The sequence below is a fragment of the Cloeon dipterum genome, chromosome 1 (assembly GCF_949628265.1).
Source record: "Cloeon dipterum chromosome 1, ieCloDipt1.1, whole genome shotgun sequence".
Taxonomy (NCBI): domain Eukaryota; kingdom Metazoa; phylum Arthropoda; class Insecta; order Ephemeroptera; family Baetidae; genus Cloeon; species Cloeon dipterum.
Window position 1 is genome coordinate 29,486,963 of NC_088786.1, and position 19,679 is coordinate 29,506,641.

Sequence of the window (19,679 nt, forward strand, 5' to 3'; positions counted from 1 at the left end):
ACTAAATAAGCTTCGATCGTTTATTAATGCAAATGTCAAATGATTGCTGTTTTTGTGATTTCAGCCTCAGAGTGATCGTACCAATAAATATTTGTATAGTAACTGCGATATGATGGCTCTATAAATAATCTCTTTTGCAAATTGGTTGAAAATGTCAAGGCTTGATTAATAAATTGAATGTAAATATGTAGTTGTGAAAAATTAATCGCTTCAAAAGAATTGTAGAAACACCTCTCAGTTCATCATTTCAAAAGGCACAAAGCGTTGTCGCAGATGAAATCAGAGCTGAGATTCGAGGGGAGCTCTCGTGTGTGGAATCCCTCAAGCAAAAGGTTCCCAACTCACACAAGCACTTTGTACTATTTGCCTCCTTGCCGTATTTGTGTTGCAGAAAAAGCGGCGCGCCTTTTCCTAACTAATACACACGCGAGGCGCAGACAGAGAGAAATCCTTTTAGGAACTCAACTTGATTAAAGAAATCTGCGCTCTAGCTGCTTTACAACCGCTGAAAAGCATTCCGCGAATAAAATCCGGCACTAAAAGAATCGAGTTATCCGACGACGGCAGGCAAAAGTTTAAAGCTGCTTTCGACTCCCTATAGCTAGCTTTCTCTGCTCTCGGCTCTTCTCTCTCCATCGGAAACGCTCCTGGCGAAATAAAGCAGCGGAAGGCCTCTCGCTCCTTTTTTATATCTATTTACAGATGGAATTACGTGATGCACTTTCCTCCTTTCATTCGGTCTGCGCTGTTTTATTGCTATATAAATATCTGGCCCGGCGTCTATGACACGCGCTCGATGAAATGATACAGACGGCAGCGTAGCACCCACCAACCTACACGTATGATGTGTATATACATATGTGTGCATATTTCCTTCCAACGAGCAACTCTGCGTCTGCTCCAGAAGCGCCAAGCAGTATAATATTCCGCACGGAGCTAGCGGATGATGTTCTTGTATAACAAAGGACTAACTAAAACGCGCAAGGCCATGGCTAGAATTAAATTGGGCCTCAACAAGAACGTTAAAATTATGAATTCCTTCAGAGTCACATATCGGAAATGAGGAAATGATGCAGTGAGGAAATTATGCGCATTGCTAGAATTTAACACTTAAATAGAGGTTTCAAATGAAAAATTCAAACACCGCAGTCGAAATATTTTATTTATGGAATATTTAGACAAAAATATTTCACGTCGCCAACCTTTTAAAATCAGGCATCCTCAAAAATTAAATCGATAAAAAAGTTGATCATTTATTTTTATTGACACAATTTGTCTTTCGAAAACTGCATGAGCTTTGTAATTTTTGGCGTATGTTTATCGTCATGTTAAAGGGTAAGGATCGAATGAACACATAATATTGGAGCCTAGCGAGGCAATACAAATTTATGAACATAATTTTAACAAGGAATATGCTGAAAAATGAAGTAGGTTGACGAGAGGAGTGAAATGATGCAGAGGAAAGTATAAGCAGAGCAATCTGAGCGAAAGAGCAGGCAAGATGGATCGGACGGAACAATTGTGCATGTATGCTATCATGATTTGATGGAGAGCAAACCAAACAAATCGAGAATTGATTGGAAATGAACGAATATCAGGAAGAGATTGTATAGTAATGTGAAACAGAGCACAATTTCAAGCGAAATTGAACCTGTGGAAGTTCAATACAAAGTTCTGCGAGACAAATAGAAACTGCTACGTTCCATTCATGTAAAAACTTATAAATTGAAGCTTTCTTCCAGAGCATCAGATTTTAAAATTTTATAGGAAATTGCATTTGAAATTTTTAGCTCAAGCGGAAGCCATGTAACATAATGACTGTCCTAATCGCTGGTTACTTTTAGTCTAAATAGCCGTTTTCAAACTAGCAAGATGAACCTGAACACCTCCAAAATACGGTTGGTTCATATTTGCGTGTTTGGCCACTGTTCAGGCATATTTCCTGACACTTTGACTTTTAATATATACTAAAGCATGAATATTTAAAAGCGAATTAGCATAAAAATGAAAGAGGTAGGATACAGCTTGGGTAAGAAGATTGGCATTTCCTAATGGGACTGGCTGGGAAATTGCTTTTGGAGCGGCCTGCACTGCAGACGGCCTCGGCTGAATTTGGAAGCAAAATATTTGGCGCACATAATGCCGCTCGGTGTGCGAGATGGATGAGAGCGGATGGCGTGTTTCTATCTCGTCGGATGTATCTTGGGGGAGTTGGCTGGCAAAACAATCTCGTAAAGACAACGACGATACGCGTGTATTTCACCTGCACGCGCGCACACGAAATTTTTCCGCTTAAAGGGAGATGCATTTTACGAGCTGCCCTTCCCTGCCAGTCTGCGCCCAGCGCCGAGGAATTCTGCGCTGTTTTCGCGCAACAGCTTTTGGCTCTCTCGCCCGGCTAAACGGCCGCTTTACGCTGTCTATCAGGGATTTATGAATATTCAAAAGGCGGCTGCTGCTCTTTTTGTGTCGTGTTTAAAGAGGCTTTTAAAGCCGTGTGCGGCTGATTTATGCTCACCGCTGTTGCCGACGCGACAACGCGGTGTAAAGTTTCGGCTGACGCCCTTTGTTCCAGTTGTGTCAGACGCGGTCTTAAGTAGATTTTCGTGTATAAGAGGTGCGATTAAACACGGAATGTTCTGTCTTGAAATTTGCATTTACATCCCGGTTTTGGCCGTCTGCCCTCACATTTAACAGGACAATCCCCACCAGTTGTGTTAATGGTGTAAAAAATTATTCCATAATAGTTATTGATTTTCTTTTTAATTTACCGACACGAACATTCACGAGCACTAATTCTGTTTTATTTAACTTTTACAATCCAGTTTTAATCACACGCAATATTTAAACCAATTAATTACGGCCTTCGAGGTCTCAGGTGAAACATAAACATGCGTATGCCGTTTTGGTTTACAGTTTCCATAAAAATGAATTCAATGTTTTACAGCACTTTTGATAGGACCTCTAGGGAAATATGCTGAAAGGTGGAAGTGATTCAAATTGAAATTTAGTGCTTCAATGGTGAAATTGGAATTGATTTTCAAGCCTAGAATGCATTCAAATTTATCTTAATATCTGTTGAATATTGTTATGCTCTATCGATTTCAATAAAAAAAAATACTTTTCGATAATTATTTTACTATCCAGTTGAGCAATTTTAGAATCATCACAACAATTCATTAGATACAATTATTTTCCTCTTTTTCAAAAGAAGAAAATTTTGACTTGATACTTCTAATTTTCTCAAGAAGAGAAAATTGAATTTTGTTCATTTAGTGGTAACGAAAAGACGGAGCATGTGCCGTTAATAAAATAAAGAAATTCAAAGAATAATGAAGCAGTGAAGATTTCAATTAGCAATCTCATTAAGAGCTACGATTCATTCATGGTCTGAATTGGGCCTGATTCGATTTGAGCATCATTATTTGCGCGTTGAGATCAGACAAGGCAGAACTGCGGAGTGTTGAGCCTCCTGGAGCAATTTAAACTCTTTGTCGAATTAATTAATTGCTTAATCGTTCTTGCAAGTATTCAATTTGCCGTGTAAATTAGTGAGGCGCGCGACGTCGCGGCAGAACAATGCTCATAGACTCGGCGGCTGGCAGACTTCATTAATATCAAATGCACGCCGGGAATTGGTTCAAAATTAAGGGACCGCAGCGAAACCGCCGGAACGCGTGTGTCTTCGCTCGAGAAGGGCTGCGAGCAGGGAACAAACCGCAACTTCGCTCGCTCTCTCGCCTGCCCCCGACCCACCCCCGGCGGGAGATGGCTGCAGCCGATAAATCTTGTGGTGTAGAAATGAAAACACTCCCATCAATACGTGTCAGCGCACTTAATTCTTAATCGATTTTATTGGCACATTGATGAGCCACGCGTCTTTTCAATTCAGCCGAGAGAAAATGAAAGCGCGGATGTGGAACCGCGACAGCAGCCACACCAAAATGCTGCATTTTCGAGGATGTTTATCCACGGCTTGGAGAGGATCACAAAGCTTGAAAACTAAATAAATATATATAATGATACTTAATAATTGTCAATAGGAACATAGAGAGATCTTGCAACCGAGCCAGTGGCAGATTACCTGTATCGCTTCCATTGAAACCTCAATGATGTATCCAGTCAGTGCTTTATAGTCGAAAAATGGTGCTTGGAGGTGGACACATACCACTGGAATCCAGGACGTACAGAGCAATCTGTATCGACTCACCACCAGCAGGTTTACCCCTAGCATGTCTCTGTGTCTCTTACTCTTAGCATGACGTATCTATTACGGCGTATCAGTTGCAAGCCACCAGTGGCTATATGCATTTCAGCAATTATTGACGGACATGCAAATGAGCGCATATTATCTGTCGGGCGGCAAATACACAGAAATTCCTATTAAAATTTGGTAGAGGCTTCATTTTGAATTCTCTCCGACGTTTGTCACTTTTTTTAATCATTGAGTCGTTATCAGTTTTCTTCGAAAGTAAAATTCACGCTTCAGGTACAAAGATTAAGAATGAAATACATTTTAACGCGTGAAACAACAACCGTGTCCTCCTTAATGACTCACTTTCCACGCTGAATCGAGCTCAAATACGCGTGTGCTGTCGGAAGAAAAAAAGCGTGCTTGTTCGCGGTTAAGTGCGACGTGTTTAGCGGGCGAGCAAAAAGCAAACACAGTTGGCTGGTGGCGGCGGGAAAGCTCCACTGCGACTTTTTTCCATTCAACCCAGCTGCACACGCCACCTCTTCAGCAGTCGGCAGGCGGCAGGAGCGAAATGCGGATGCGAGGGTTGCGTGGCCATTCACGCAGAAGCACTAAACGGACGCGGGCCGGGATTTATCCGCAGCAGCAGCAGCTCCGCGGAAAGAAAAGCAAGCAGCAGGCCATTATGGAATTCATAATAAATTAATGCGCTCGCTCCTTTGCCACTTTAAAGAGTTGTGCGCGAGGGCCGGCTGAGCCGGGCCAGCCAGCGACTTGCTGGCTAATTTGGCAAATGGGTCCGCGACAGCGCAGTGGCGGTTCCGACGTCGACGTCATAATTTGTCTTCGCCCCCAACGAGTGACTCATTAAAAAGCGGAACGCAGACTTCATAAATCTCGCGCCGTGATGGATTTCCTTTTTGGAGTCTGTCCTGCTCAGCTTGATTCCTACGCTTTTGTAATTTCATTAGGCTTTATGCTATATTATTCCTTGACTGAGTGCGGTTCAGCAGGCCGTGTGAGAAAAGAGAATAATGGGACTTTGAAAATGGGAGCGCCTCTTTGTTCACTTTGTTCAGCTGGAGTGAAAGAAATGATGTCATTTGTCACCAAAATACACTCTTAAGGTCACAAACGTTTTTATTAAGATGGACATTCAATGCGGATAGTTATTTTACCATTCTAAGGAAAAGGCCAAATTAACGTCTCTCTCAATGAATGGTGTTCATAAAACTCGTACAGCTTACATTGCCACTTTGTTGATCAATGCCTTATTGATTTATTGTTTGTTCATTATGTTTCAGGTTGGTGAATTTCGATATTTTAAATTCTCCCGTTACATGAACTTGCTGGCAGCGTCGTAAGGTAATTAATCTATAATTTCTATTAATTTCTCTTGGATGTGGGGATTCATGGGGGCATGTTTGCCCTGAAATTAATTAAATCTGCATCTTTTATGTTGGAAGAAGGCATTATTAGCTTTAAAAGAATGAAATTGACTATGCATTTACTCTCAGTTGTATTAAAAATTATGATTCAACAGTCGTCATCATTAGCTAAGCACAAAACCTAAAAATGAAAACAGGGCTGTTGTGTGAATTATTCTTTAAAGTTATGCTCAACGGGGGCAATGGTCGTAACAGTCTCTCAGCAGCATCATTATTCTTAAATTATTACTGTTAATTCATCGTCGTCGTGCACGTTTTGAATTTCAAAACAATCAAAATACAAAAGGTCAAAATTTCCTCTCTTGCCATGGGAAATTAGTTTAATTCCTGATTCCCGAGGGCAAAAAGCAAGCAATGAGGCGGGAATGCAAACACACAGTGTAAGGCATCCTCCAGCCACAGAGTGGAGGAAGCAAAATGCAAATCGGGACTTTGCAGCCGGCCGCCGACGAGCAGCTTTCACTTGTGAACACGTGCATTACAAATTAAGCCGCGAATTAGTTGGACGGACTGGAAGCAGGAGAGATTTTCGTGTGTCAGGTGCTGCTATTAATACAGGGGAAATTTCAATATTGTGAGTTAAGTGGCGGAAGGGGTGAGCCTCCGGTCGGACGAACCAAGGGGGCTGATTAGCAGTCACGGCACTGCGGCGGATACCGATGCGGACTTCTTGATGCTTCCAGAATAAAATGAAACATCAGCCACTCCTGGAAAATGGCAGTGATGGACAGTGAATGTAAAGTCAAGGTTCAAAAGTTAACCCCTCAACCTAAACAACAGCAAATAATTTAAAGCTTTTAAGTCTAGATGCTGATAACATGAACGATTATTCCTTTCGCTTACAATTCCGTGTTTATTTCCAATAGATATACAAACTATTTCAGATCCTTATTTATATGCAGGTGAAACACCAACATTAACATCCAAATATTTCACAAGCATTTAATTTCCCTTGCTACACAGGACACAAACTATAAATTATATTTTCCTAGAGCTCTCTCCCTAAACGCCTACGCCGACAAGAAGCGACATAAACTTTCCACTTGCCTGCGTTTGTACATACACAAATACCAGAATGGCAGAGAAATATCTGCTGATGAGAGTCGACACTTCTTTGGGGAGCAACAAAGTTTAAATTATTCGACTCAGAGAGTCGCACCCGGGCGTCGGACGATGATGTTGATAAACTCTTGCACAAGGAATCCGCTGTGGGTCGGCGAAATGGCTTTTGGACCTCAGTCCTTCGCTTCTTGTCGTTCCCCTCTGGTAATCAGATTGCAGACTTTCGCCGTTAAAATGAGACTCGGCGTCGAGCGCCACAATAAGACTAGCTTCTGCGTGGATTTGGCCAAAAGTGGACTGTTGCAGAGACACTCGTTTTCTTTTCCTCATAACCAGAATGAAAAGCGAGATAAAAAGATCGTTCTCCGACTCCATTATACTTGAAATATTGAATCAGAACAAAGTAGAAGAGTGGAAAAGGTATACAGCGGCTTTGTTCTCTCGTGGAATAAATTGTGGTTGTGCGCTCGCTGCGGCAAAAGATCAAATCTGCGCAACAAGCGACCGTCATTTTAAATTTAAATTACTTATTATTAGAGTGGATTATGCTGAATTGATACGCTGCGCTGCATTAATATTTAACAGACGGTGATTTGAATTATTGCCTTTCCTTATCTCAAACACGTCTTTTTGTTTTGAATGGAACAATAGATGATCGAACCATAGAAGAAACTTAATTTCCTAAGAAGTAGTAAACTAAAAATATAAAATATTTACAATTGCAATAAATTTGATTAAAATCGCATAGATATATGAGTTACGCTAATGCACGTCATCAATATACATAATGCTGTATAGAATTTTGGAAACCGCAATCGCCCAAATACAAATACATTGTTCGAGGAATCTTCTTCAAAGTCTAAATTCCTTCCGCTAAATTTGCCCCGCTTACATCTTGCCACCTAATTTACCACCATCCTACCCATCTCGCATAGAAGCTTGTACTAATACGACGGTGCCTAAATTTGTTTCGCCTGTTAGCTCATACCGCTCACACAAAGAAATTTTCAATGCTTGTTCCTTCCAATTTATGATATTATTTTATCTTCGACGAATGTCGAGATTCACGGAACAAGTTTTAAAAGTAGTAATTTTCACCAGTTACTATAGCTTGCTTTCATAAGACAAATAAGATTACAAACTCGTATATACAGCTCTTTTGATATTTACTCTCTTAAAGCGTTATCTCAGCCACTTGCATTTTAAATCAGAATCGTGGACAGAATAAATGAGCGAGCTGGAGACGCGCGCGCAATAGATTGCGTAATTGGCCTAGAAGTCTCTTCTATTTGTGAGAAAAACGCCTGGCGCGAGATGTGCTGTGTAGCTGAATTGGATTACGTTCAGCGCGGGAAATAGAAGTTATAACTTTAATCTCTGGCACCGTTAAGGCAAAGGGCGAACTTATGGGTCGCTTCCTCGTTTAAAAGCCGAGCATTCAAATGTTTTATTTTATCACTGGCACTATGGCATAATACATAAAACTAAATCTTTGGACGCACAAGTGCGCCTGAGATAAGGCTCGGGTTGTGAAATAAATTTGTCTTAAAGTGGTCAAATTATTCGATTCGAAATTGAAGTTAACTGAGCATGAAAATTCAACGTGTTAAATTCGTTATAAGCGAGGTGTGGGCAAGGAAATTGCCCGAGTTATCTTAATTAACGCAATACACACAAACAGAAAATTAAAGCCGAAATGAAAATTTACCCAACGCGGGTAAGGGACTGAAACTGTTTCCTGGAAATGTTTTTCGGAGGCAACTTGTGCGCGCAGTCTTCTTTTTATCCGGCTCTTTCTCGCATGCAAATCCGAGGGAGTGCGGAGGCAAAGAAAGGCACCAGTGACAAACTACTTTTGCAGGAAGCCGTTTTTAATACGCTCCCTCCAGTGCATAAATTTTGGCGCCGAAACCCTCCCGCTTTCTGCTAAATTGCAGCAGTTTAAAGCAGACAAACATACACGCTTGCACAACCATCCTGCTCACTTAAGTGGAAATTAAGGTGTGAAATTGTAGCATGGAAGATCCAAGAACGTGTGTGTGCGCGCGCGTGTTCTCTAAAACTTCCGAGTATAACTGTACCACCACTTCAAGAGGAAAATTTACAAAATAACTTCAAGCCAAACAAAACATTGTTGTTCTGCCAGCTCACGAACTGACTGTAAATTTAATCAATTTAACTTTCCGGAAATTTCATTGCAAGTTGTTTACCTCTGTTCTTTACATTTAAAAACTTTGGTTAACTTAACTCAATAACAAAATCTGAAAATTGTAAAATAGTTTAATTTAAATATCTATATATCTAATTAAGCTATAATTTTTATAATTTTCCTGTGATTTTCATCAAAATCAATTCGATTTAAACGCATTTTCTAATTAAGGTATCCTCAAGCAACACAACTAAAATCGGAAACAAATTTTGTTTGTATTGAAAAGAAATTTGATAGTAAATGTGAAGTAACTCAAGTTTTATCTTTGTAAAATTGATTCCAGGAGTAAAAATTTAGAAAAATTAATTGACAAACATCTCAATACAATCCCCAGAGTAAGTATGTTATGCTTAATATGATTTGCAACTAATATAATTTTTATTGACCGTGGAGAAAAACACGCATGGCTATTTCAAATATTTATGTTTCGGCTTTTTTTGCGGCCACTTAAAATGGCACTCACACCACGACACGCCAAAGCTGCTTTTGCACAATGGCCAGATCAAGTCTGCAGATAGCAATTTCCAGCTGCCGAGTTCCATTTCGGCAACAGCTCACACCCGGGAAAGAAACCTGGCCGGGCGCGGGGGTAAATTCATGCTGGATTATCATGTAAGCACACATATTACAGCTTCCGCTTGTTGTGTTTCGTAATGACAAACAGGCCCGAGAGATCGTGTGAAATGCTTCCCGCGCGCGCCTCTGCCTAATCTGATTGGAGGTGTAATTAATTAAACTCCCTCGTGCTTGCACGCGCAGCACAACGACCATTTTAATACTCAGGGGCGCAAATCTCGTCACAACAGCTCAAAACTGCGTTCCTTCGACCATTTTGGTATGTCATGTTTAAACGTGGATTCAATTTTATTGATTGCGGCCACCGTACGTCAGGCTGCCAAAGGGGAAAAAATCTGAATATACATATATAGACATACGCCTGTAGAAACGAAGCTATCGCGACAGACAGGATTTTATCAAATGTATTCACCACAGGCTATTTGATTGGGATGGTTCGATTTGTTAATGGGGAGATCAGGGGAGCCATCGATTTCACGTAAAATATTATTCCTTAATCCATCAATTTTATGGTTGAAATATTATTAAAACAAAAAAACGGTTGGCTCTAAAACAGGGTTTGCATTTTTGTGCGGATATCATGGACGTATAGCTTGCAATTTAGAATAATTTTTCGTGTTATTATTTTTACTATCATCGTTTGAACCACATTACTGAGAAGCAATAATAATTGTGACAACATACCAAATTACTCTAGTAATCTAGAAGAGTTTGAAATAAATAATGTAACCATAAAACTTTCCGCAAGATCTAAGAGCTTCTCGCAAGCAAAATAATGGTAAGTTAAAAACCTATATTTTGTTTTAAAATGACTTTAGCAATTGCAACTGAAGCATATAAAATCGAACTAAACAGAAAAAAGCTCTGGAGCATCATTACTCACAAATCCCTGGACAATTCTGCGGAGTCAATCTGCTCAGCTTATTAGAGTAGCTGATTACGATCAAAATCCAGCGGGCATTAAGTTGTACTTAAGCGTAATCCAATAAATTAGCCTTCGACCCCTACTCATCTGACTGCCCTTTCTGTTCCGCTTTGCTGCTTGCCCCGGCACTTGTGCTTTTTTATCACTTTGCTATGAAGAAGCAATTAATTTGGCCGATCGATTGGGAGGCTGTAAAGGCGATTACAGGCGCAAATCCTGCTCCGCGAGCGCTGTCTTAATGGCACTCGCCCACGGAATTGGCTTGAATTCGTGCCGACCGACTTGAGAACACACACAACCGTAATGTTCTCCGTCCGCTACGTACATAATGTATAACAAAATCGGCGGCGGAGTAGGCCTGGCCGCGAGTGCCTAGAGATCAATAGAGCACGCGCGCGCGAGCTCACTCGGCAGCAACTTTCGCGATAAGAATCTGCGAAAGGGTTGCTATCATCTCGAAATGAAATTCGTTTAAAATTAAAACAAAATCCAGTTGGATAAATGACCTGACGAAATCAAAATTTTTAAGGAAACTTGAATTGGGAAAACGGTTAAAAGTCTCAAAGCTAGTGAAAACACGGGAGAAAAGGGAAAGGTCAGCTTGAAGATATTTTCGGAGAAAAACTCACTTTGCTATCAAAACAATAAAATGCGATCGTTTACGCTGCGTAAGGTAAATATTTGCACTTGGAAATATCCAGTTGTTATTTTCTTTGCGCACAGTAAATTTTCAGACTTGAGAAGAGAAAGATATAAGGTTACAGACGCAGTGGTTTAGAAATTTAACAATTTAGTGTTTGTCATTTTTTTTATTTAATTGATTTAAATTTCTATATAGCTTTTGGTTTGTTGAAGTAAATTTAAATTTTTGCCAATAAGGAAGGTAAATTTTTTTATTGGCCTTTCTAAATATTATCATTTACCCTTGTTAAATGTGATTTATTTATTTGAAGAAATTCGCTCTCCCTGATTGTGAGGGATGTGGGGTGTGGTCTCAGTGTGGCTCCACATTGGCTTTCCTCGTAGAGAGAGACAGCGATAAAGTTTCCATATGCGTGCGCAGTATAATTACCCGTTAAGGACTTAATCTTTATTTTGCGGCGTATTGCGTGTAAAAGTGATTTCTCTCTTTTTGTGGCCACCCACTGCAAACATCTCGCCTCGCATACATGAATATATTTCAACTGAATTATGTTGGCCTGCTTGACGATCCCATTTGAATTGGAAATTCGGAGCAGACGTGTACTCGCGTTTCTTTATTACGGAGAAATGAGGAACTTTTCGGCGGCCGAGTGCGCAATTTCGTCGATATTGAATAGATAATGGGCAAGATCGCGTGCGCAACGGCCGCGACCCGACGCCGAGCGACTCGCGGCCGGTTATCTGATGCAAGGTCAAAATCCGCCGGCAGAAATTAATTTACTGCTACAGCAGAAATTTCCGCTTTCTCTGGAAACACTTTATTTTCCCTTTCCGACTCGCGATTTACGAGCTGAAGGCAATCAGACAAACGATTTGATGACTGCTTTCTTTGGCGCACAAAGAGCCATTCCGTTTTGTAATTTTGAAGCTGGAAACGGGCGGAGAGGAAGCTGCCATTCTTTATATTTGATTTTATTCGTCATTTTTACAAGTTGATTCAAGAAAGTTATCAATAAAATACTAAAAATGGGTTCCTTTTCATTTTGATACCTTTTCAAGGTAAGGAATCAAGACGTTTGATTTTTGTCTGTGCACATCATCTAATTTTTTCTTAGGTGTACCACTCAAGCTTCTAAATGAAGCCGAACTCGTCCAAAAAGTTTGACAAGTTTGTCAAGAATCCATAAAAATCCTTGGCATTGATTAACAATTTAGAAAAGTTATATACTGATGCGCTGCTATTAAATATGGATGATTTTTTAGGTAAAGAAAAAAATTATATGTAGTTTCTCACAAGAAATAAAAATATATATTTTTTTCTTATTTTTAGCACATTTAGGAATATAAGAGTTAATCAGTTAAAATTAAGTTCCATTCATGCCCAATTTCCTTGTTTCCAAAACCTTTTATCATCGAGCAGGTTTGCTGATTCTACACGAGAATTGTTATTGAATTGAGATGAAAGGAAAGCAAGGAGGAGGAATAATAGGATCGCTAAATTCCCATTATTTGCCGGCTACGATACAGAGCAAGCGGTTCATCCCCGAAAACCCAAGAGGGAGCAATTATTCCGGCAGGCAGCATTAGAACAATGATTTGAATATATATATATATATCAACGGCTGCAGGAGGAGCAGAGTTCCTTATTCTTTTTCCTTTATTTTCCGATTGAATCGGCGGCCCTTTAAATCAGCTAGGGACGCCATTGTGCCGGCTTGCGAGTGGCTCTTCCGTCCGTGCACGCGCCCGCTTCAATTGGAAAACTTGCAGGCTCGCCTTTCATGTCAGCGCGCTACAAAGAACGCGGCTGAAATTAGGCTTCGCCATCAATGAAAGATTTGCAGCGAAAGCTCACCATGGGCCGGATTAAAACTTGCTATCGCCAGACTCCGTGCTCTGCGTAGTTTTGCGAAAGCGCTGCTCCTCTACTAGGATTGCCAATGGCTTTCAACTCCCAACCCGATGCGAAAGTGATGGAGCAACTTTCCCCATCCTATAACATCAATTAAAAACGAGTAACGGAATTCAATTTGGAATGAAAATAGTTCTTCTGTGGCAGTAGGGAAAATTCCAGGGCGTGGAATTCCAGAAATTAGCAAACCAACAACTATGAGGAGCTGGTGAACTCGTCAACGGACGCACTTATTTTTTCACCAAGCTTTTTTATTCTGATGCTCCAAAATAACATCAGTAGCAGCAGAATTTGATGATAGTAATTTAAACTCATTAGAAAGCCTTGTGCCATAAAGAAACTGAATGAATACTCATTGTATTCAAACTTTTTACAATAAGCATCTTGAATTTTAGAACGAGGGCCAATGAAAAGTTGTGTTAATGTATTTATATATTTGCTTGTGAAATGATAATTTTAATCAGAGCACCTGGTGGCCCAAAGCCAACTAAAAATAGTCACGCTCGAATATCCGTTTCAGCGGAACTCATGCATACTCCCTGCCCAATGTGCATTTTTCTTGCGAGTTTTCACTCTGAAAGCGAACGCAAATGAAATCGTCGTGTGAAAACTTTGCGTTCGCATTCGTTTGCGGCCTCTTTTGATTAAAATTTGCGCCGCTTTCGCCTCGCCAACTAGCGAAATCCAGCAAAAGGTGCGTTTCACGTCGCTCACTAATTACGACTGCGGCACAGTCGCACGCGCGTTTCAACCTGGCTGCCTCCCTTAAAGCCGCAGAACACACACATATATATGCAGAGTTCGAACGCATGCACGCGTCGTGAGGCCTGTGACTGCCAACTCGAATTTTGCTGCTGCCCCGAAAATCGACAACATTACGAGTCTGCAACGCCGATCGTCAGCTTCGTTGTCTGTGTCTTCGCGGAAATTTGCATCAGAAATGTAAAGCGCTGACGTGCTGCTATGAGACGACTGGCTTTCCCTACGCCGATGTGCAGAGAGATCAAGTCACTATGCCAGAACTCGGTTTTGACTGCTTGCAAATCGATGAATTTTGAAATTTAGTTTATGCGTGTCAAGTTTAGGCTGAAATTGAAGCTTTTGTTGACAGTAAATATCGGTGCCCGGTGTTTTGCTAAATAAGCCAACATTGACAGCCACTGCGAAACCTATTAATGAGCTATTTATAAATCCTATCCAACGGATGGAAACACTAGAAATACTAAAAACCAAAAATTTTCAAAATACAAAATGAAATGCAGAGGTAGTTGACTGAAGCTTTGTGCTTATCGATTTTTTTTCTTCCAAAAATGGCAACATTTTAAAAATTTGTTTCCTCATCACGTAGGAGAACTTTGGAATCATTTATTTTTTGTTCAAAGGTATCATGGGCAAAATTAAAGGAAAATTTTATCAGCAAGCGCATGATCCGAATCTTGTGTCTGTTTACTTTATTAATGAGCCATTCATAAATCAGAACATTTTTTGAACTTATAAAAATCCATAGGTAGCCCAGTCTCATGCTCTGATTTGGTTAGAGAAAATAATATCTTTTTGATAAACTGAGTGATAATTTTATGGAATTTTATTAAATAGGAAATATATTTTGCAATCTTTATTAGCAATATACATCTTGACAGATCCTGTAGCTGTCTTTTGCGCACGATGTGGTCAATCACAAATCAGTCATTTCACTGAAAAAAAAAACACGAAATGTTTGTTGTGTATCACTGAAAATTTTTCAATGGCTTTTCAACAAAATATGATAGTTAAAGGTTAATCAAACGGTATATGTATGAGCCTGAATAGCCCTGATGAAGACTAAACATCTTGATTGGAGCTATTCATTCTTATCTGGTCGTCTTGTCTTACATACGCCACCAAGTTCATTAAAAATTAGCTGTATCAATCTCTCCAAATTGAAATAAATTATTCTTATGTTTCTGCTGTCGCTCTTTTGTGCTCCTGCTGTGTCTTCAAGCACGTAGGTACTGGGCACTTCAGTTCTTTGCATTGTTGAGCGTGGTAACAAAAAACAATGTGTAACTGTTGACACATGAAACAATTACCACTGCTCTTCTCTTGGCAGGCCTGATTGTGTCGCATCACTTTTTTCATTTTTTGACAAATAATCAGAGTAGTGCACTCTTGGCATTTGTCGGCTTCACAATAACTAGCATGCGCCATCAGCTGGATACGTTGGTCCAGAGACAGCCTTTTTTCGTCAACGTGCTCCTAAGATAAAAATAATTGTAAGCTTATATGGGGGACTCACACTTTCCGCTCACTCACACTTCTCGCTCTGATGGGAAGATTCAATGTTAATCCCTATCCTAGCGAGAAGTGAGAGTTGGGCGAAAACGGTGAGTCTGCCATAGTATCAACATTAAAAATAGAAAAACAACAACAACAAACACGAATAATTTGTGTACAAAAATTAATTTACCTTAGCATGGACTGGTCTTTTTTTGTCAGATTCAACGTCTAGCAACAACTTCAGTATGTCTAAACTTTTGGACTGCCGCTGTTCTAACTTTTCCATGATGTGTTCGTGCCTGTATTGCCCGAAGCATTTTGCACACAAGACGTAGTTCTATAAGTTCAAGACATGTAGTTTGTGTTAATTAATAAGAGAATAAATTAAAATCAATTGCATACTCACATCACATTCAACGCAAGTCCAGATGCTGCCCTCATTGGCTCTATTACCACAAGTAAAGCAGCGTTCATTTTGGGAAATCAGTTCTTGCAACATGATCCTTGGTGAATATTTCAAAGATTTATAAATAGCCATTGTCAGTCTCCACGATTAAGGCAAGGAAGCAATAAATTTTGCCGCAGTGTCAGTAGATTGTGTTAATTTTACCCTTTTTGAAGCCAAGAATAGTCAGCTCGTCAGGAAAACGCACTTGTTGCTTGTATATAGTTGTCGAATTTGAAAAACAATTGGATGTTTTTCATTAATATCATGAACTGAAAATACCAAAATATTTAGAAGGTACGCTAATGATAATATTAAAAACATGTTAGTTGTTGTGTGCATTATCCATATTATCTTAAGGCCTACCTTTGCTTGTATGAAGTTGAGAACAGAGTGAGAGATATTCAACACAGTTGTTGCATTTTTGGCAAAGACAAGTTTCAACTCATGCAACAATGCAGGGAATTATTGGAATTTGTATGAGTGAATGTTGAGCAGCTCAGGAAGAAGCACTGCTGATTCTTTTCTGCATAAATTTGTCCAAACAATCATCACTAAAATCTTCTACCACAATTTTTTTTACAGATTTTGCTGTTTGAATTTAAAAAATATTTAATTATGCTTGTTTATTCTTGCCAAATTCAATACATAAAAACACATAAATGGAATAAATTCACAGCAAGAATGGGCTAACAATACTAGCAGATAAACGGCAAAAACATAAGTAATTTCTCGCCGCACTGAGCCGTAAATTCGAACCATCAGGTCATTGGTCACGATATACTTTCCATAAGTGTATTTTTTGTACAGGGATCGAAATTCAGCCACAGTAAAATCCTTAAGCTCAGGTGGCAGATCGTTCCACGGCTTTAGCACCCTGAAGGAAAACGGTAGCCGAACACGCTGCGCACTAGTGGCGGTTGAAGCCTTGAATATATGCCGACTGTTCGCATCATTTCTTAGCTGTCGTCCCTCGATGATGCGAGCGCGAGCATCAAATTCAATTGCGTCTCGATCCCTGGCACTTCTTGAAAAAGTTAAGGTTTGTGTATACTTTAGCTGTATATCTAGGGGCATTATTTTTATTTCTTGCGGCGGCGGTGGTCATCTTCCATGGACAACGCGCAGCGCCCGTCTCTGCACTCTCTTCATATTTATTGTATTTGTCTGCGTGGTAATAATAAAAAATTAAATAGTCACCCAAAGAGGTTTCAACATGATTTTTAACCATTTCTTTTAGCTATCACATTCTCTGCATAAAAATTTAAACCCCAATTGATGCTTTTATACCCAATGCTGCACTTGCGGTAGCTATTTTCCTCTATTCAATTGCAATGTTCTTTGTCATGATTGATTTCGTAAGCATTTCCAACACAAGCACATCAACAGAGTAGCAATTTCATTTCCCGAACGATAATCTGGCGTGTATAGGCATGAAACGAAATAATGTGCCGCGACCGCGTTGTAACAGGGGTGAAGCAGAGAGAGGCGGCGGCGGCGGAATGTGCGCAAGATTAATTGGCGCATTGTTCTCGGGGCGGCGGCAGAGCAAATAATATGGCCGGATGCGAGTGTGTGGATCCGGATTGTTACGCTGACGGGACGGGTCGCCGGCGCCGATGCCAATCATCGGCGCCGTAATGCAGCCCTCTAATTCCGCACCTGTCAGCACTTTGTTTCGTCCCAGCCTGCCGGCGTTCGGACGGCTGATTTACAAGTTATGACGCGAGCCTTATCTTCGCCCACCATAAATTGCCAGCTCCTCACTGTGTCTTTGTTTTCCCGGCTTAAATTAACCGTAAATCATGATTGGATTAATCTGCAGAGAACGCTCTTCTCTCTCTTGCTGTGTGTAATAATAATTTATCTCCTGAAAATAGCGCCTAGCTCTGTTTTGATAAGTCAACGCCAGCAGCAAGAAGAGCGCAATTTTCATTAGACAAGTTGTCCAAATAGTTTTCTGTACGCTATAAAATATTTGATGAATTTTCAATTCCCAAGTAAAAAGCACATTCCGTTTCTAAAAACTGATTAATTAATTATTAAAATATAATTTATCATTTTATTTGTTTAAAAAAATAATGGACTTATGATTCAAAACTCTTTAACCAAATCAAATATATACCAATCACCTCTTTTTAAATCAGAATTTATTCACATACCTATAATAATCCTGTAAGTTATCGCTCGCACGATAATGCTTGCTTACTGAATCCATGTTTCAAATTTTCATAGCGGAAAATTTTACAGTGCGTTTTCTGATTGTTTCGATTTTTGCAAGACTATTCTGATCTATCTTGTACCATTTTTAGGCCGGTTAAACTACAATGAAATGCTACAAATAGCATTTCCGAAACTTTTTGATGAGCTTGTCATGTCACATCTTTCTTGTTCCAAAATCTCGTGACCTGAGGCGCTCAACACAAATCTTCCTGTCTTGCTTTCCTCCTACACAAATAAGAATATGAATTCTGCGAAAGCCTTAAGGCGTTTCTCATTACATTAAACAGTATTTTTAAATTGTTTGAAATGTATTGCACTTTTCATAAAATCTTCTTAATCCGATTGTGCAATAATAACAGACTTTATTAATTTACTCGGAATTTTATAAGATATAGGATTATCTTTCGAATAAAGGATGAAATTGATTTAAAATAAAGATTTGTCGCATGGAGACTGAGTGGTAGAGTTTCACGTAATTTTGTCACTTGATTCTCTTTTTGATCAGGCTGAGTAATCAATGAATGGTCAATCGTTTACAACGAACAGTCCTTTAAAAATTCCTGCAGCTACACTGCTGCGGGATTTTTGTTTTACGTGTTAAGCACTTCTGATTATGCCTAGCCGAAACAGCTAGCACTTTAGCACAAGAAATAAATTCCTGTTCAAAATTTCACTCTTTTTTATCTTTAGTCATGGACAATCCGTGCAACGAAAAGCCATTTGCAACTTCCCTTTTTCTGTAAATCAGCGTGTTTACAAATTAAATCAGCGTTCCTTGCTGAACATTTTCCTTAATATTTTAAGAGGGAGGAAAGCATTCATGCTAATGAGCTGCAGTCATATAACTAAAAACCACGCCTTTCAACACGACTTCGGTGCCAAATTGCCGGCTAACTAGGCAGCAGAGAGCAGCCCTCTTGGTTGTCTGGCTATTTTTCACACTGCCCTTAATGATGTTCAGCAGGCAGCTATTTCGGCGGCTCGCGTTATAAATCAGGGTGCGAGATGTGGGCCCTAATGCATTCTCCAACAGGCCATTATTTCCCTCTTGGTCGCAGCAGCAGCTGATTTTACCTACCATGTTCGCAGGCGGACGTGAAAATGTTTCGCACCGTGCGAACAGCGGTAGGAAAAAAAACAGCAAGTCAGCGGCTCATTACTCAGTGATGAGAATTTATAATGAAACACACTTGAATTTAAAATCGCAACGCGAGAGACTCAGGGAAGGAGCTCGAGCGCACACAAATATGTAAATATTTCACGGCTCGGCTGAATAAGTAATGAGGCGAGATTAACTTTTTTACGCTGGTTTGCGCGGATTTCCGTTCGGCGAAGGGGACCAGGCAATCTTATTTTACGGCACACAGATTTTAGCCTTTGTGTGCACCCGGTTGCAGATTGCCGCTTGCTGCGACACACACACACTCGCTCGACTACCATAAAATTTTTAAGAAAAGCGCAGAAGAAGCAGTGCGACACACACAAAGAAGTGCCATTGTGCAAAAACTTTCTCGTCGTCCCACTGCCGGCTTTTTTGTTTGAATAATTAAGTTGGCACTCGTTGCGAGAATTTGGCTGCTGGCTGCTCATCGTTACGGCACATGACTACCATACCCTGAGCGCTCCCCAGTTTAACCTTGTAATCGCAGTCCACAGAGGATCAACTACGTACAAACTTTCTCCTCGGACAATAAACTATACTCTCTCACTAAGAGTTACTGTTAGCTCAATTTGTCAGGCATAGTGAAAAATTGTTGCGTTGCTCCAAGAAAATTAATATCTGTTC

The 19,679-nt window shown here is 40.0% G+C and overlaps 1 protein-coding gene and 1 long non-coding RNA gene across 4 annotated transcripts in view; one reads left to right on the forward strand and one right to left on the reverse strand.

Annotated features, from left to right (window-relative positions):
* Positions 1–19,679, forward strand: part of LOC135947955 (dipeptidase 1-like) — an 84,043-nt gene that overhangs the window by 29,145 nt on the left and 35,219 nt on the right. Inside the window, exon 1 of one of the 3 annotated variants that reach the window (XM_065496969.1) lies at positions 5,542–5,560. The exons of the other annotated variants lie outside the window; for them this stretch is intronic. The gene's annotated coding sequence lies outside the window, so the exon portion shown is untranslated. Of the gene's footprint in view, positions 1–5,541; positions 5,561–19,679 lie in introns of those variants that run through there. 3 annotated transcript variants of the gene reach the window in all.
* On the reverse strand, positions 14,908–15,761 carry LOC135947782 (uncharacterized). Its single transcript, XR_010575715.1, has 3 exons — positions 15,632–15,761; positions 15,416–15,562; positions 14,908–15,204 (listed from the first exon to the last, which is right to left on the reverse strand). It is a non-coding gene; the product is annotated as an uncharacterized LOC135947782 (long non-coding RNA).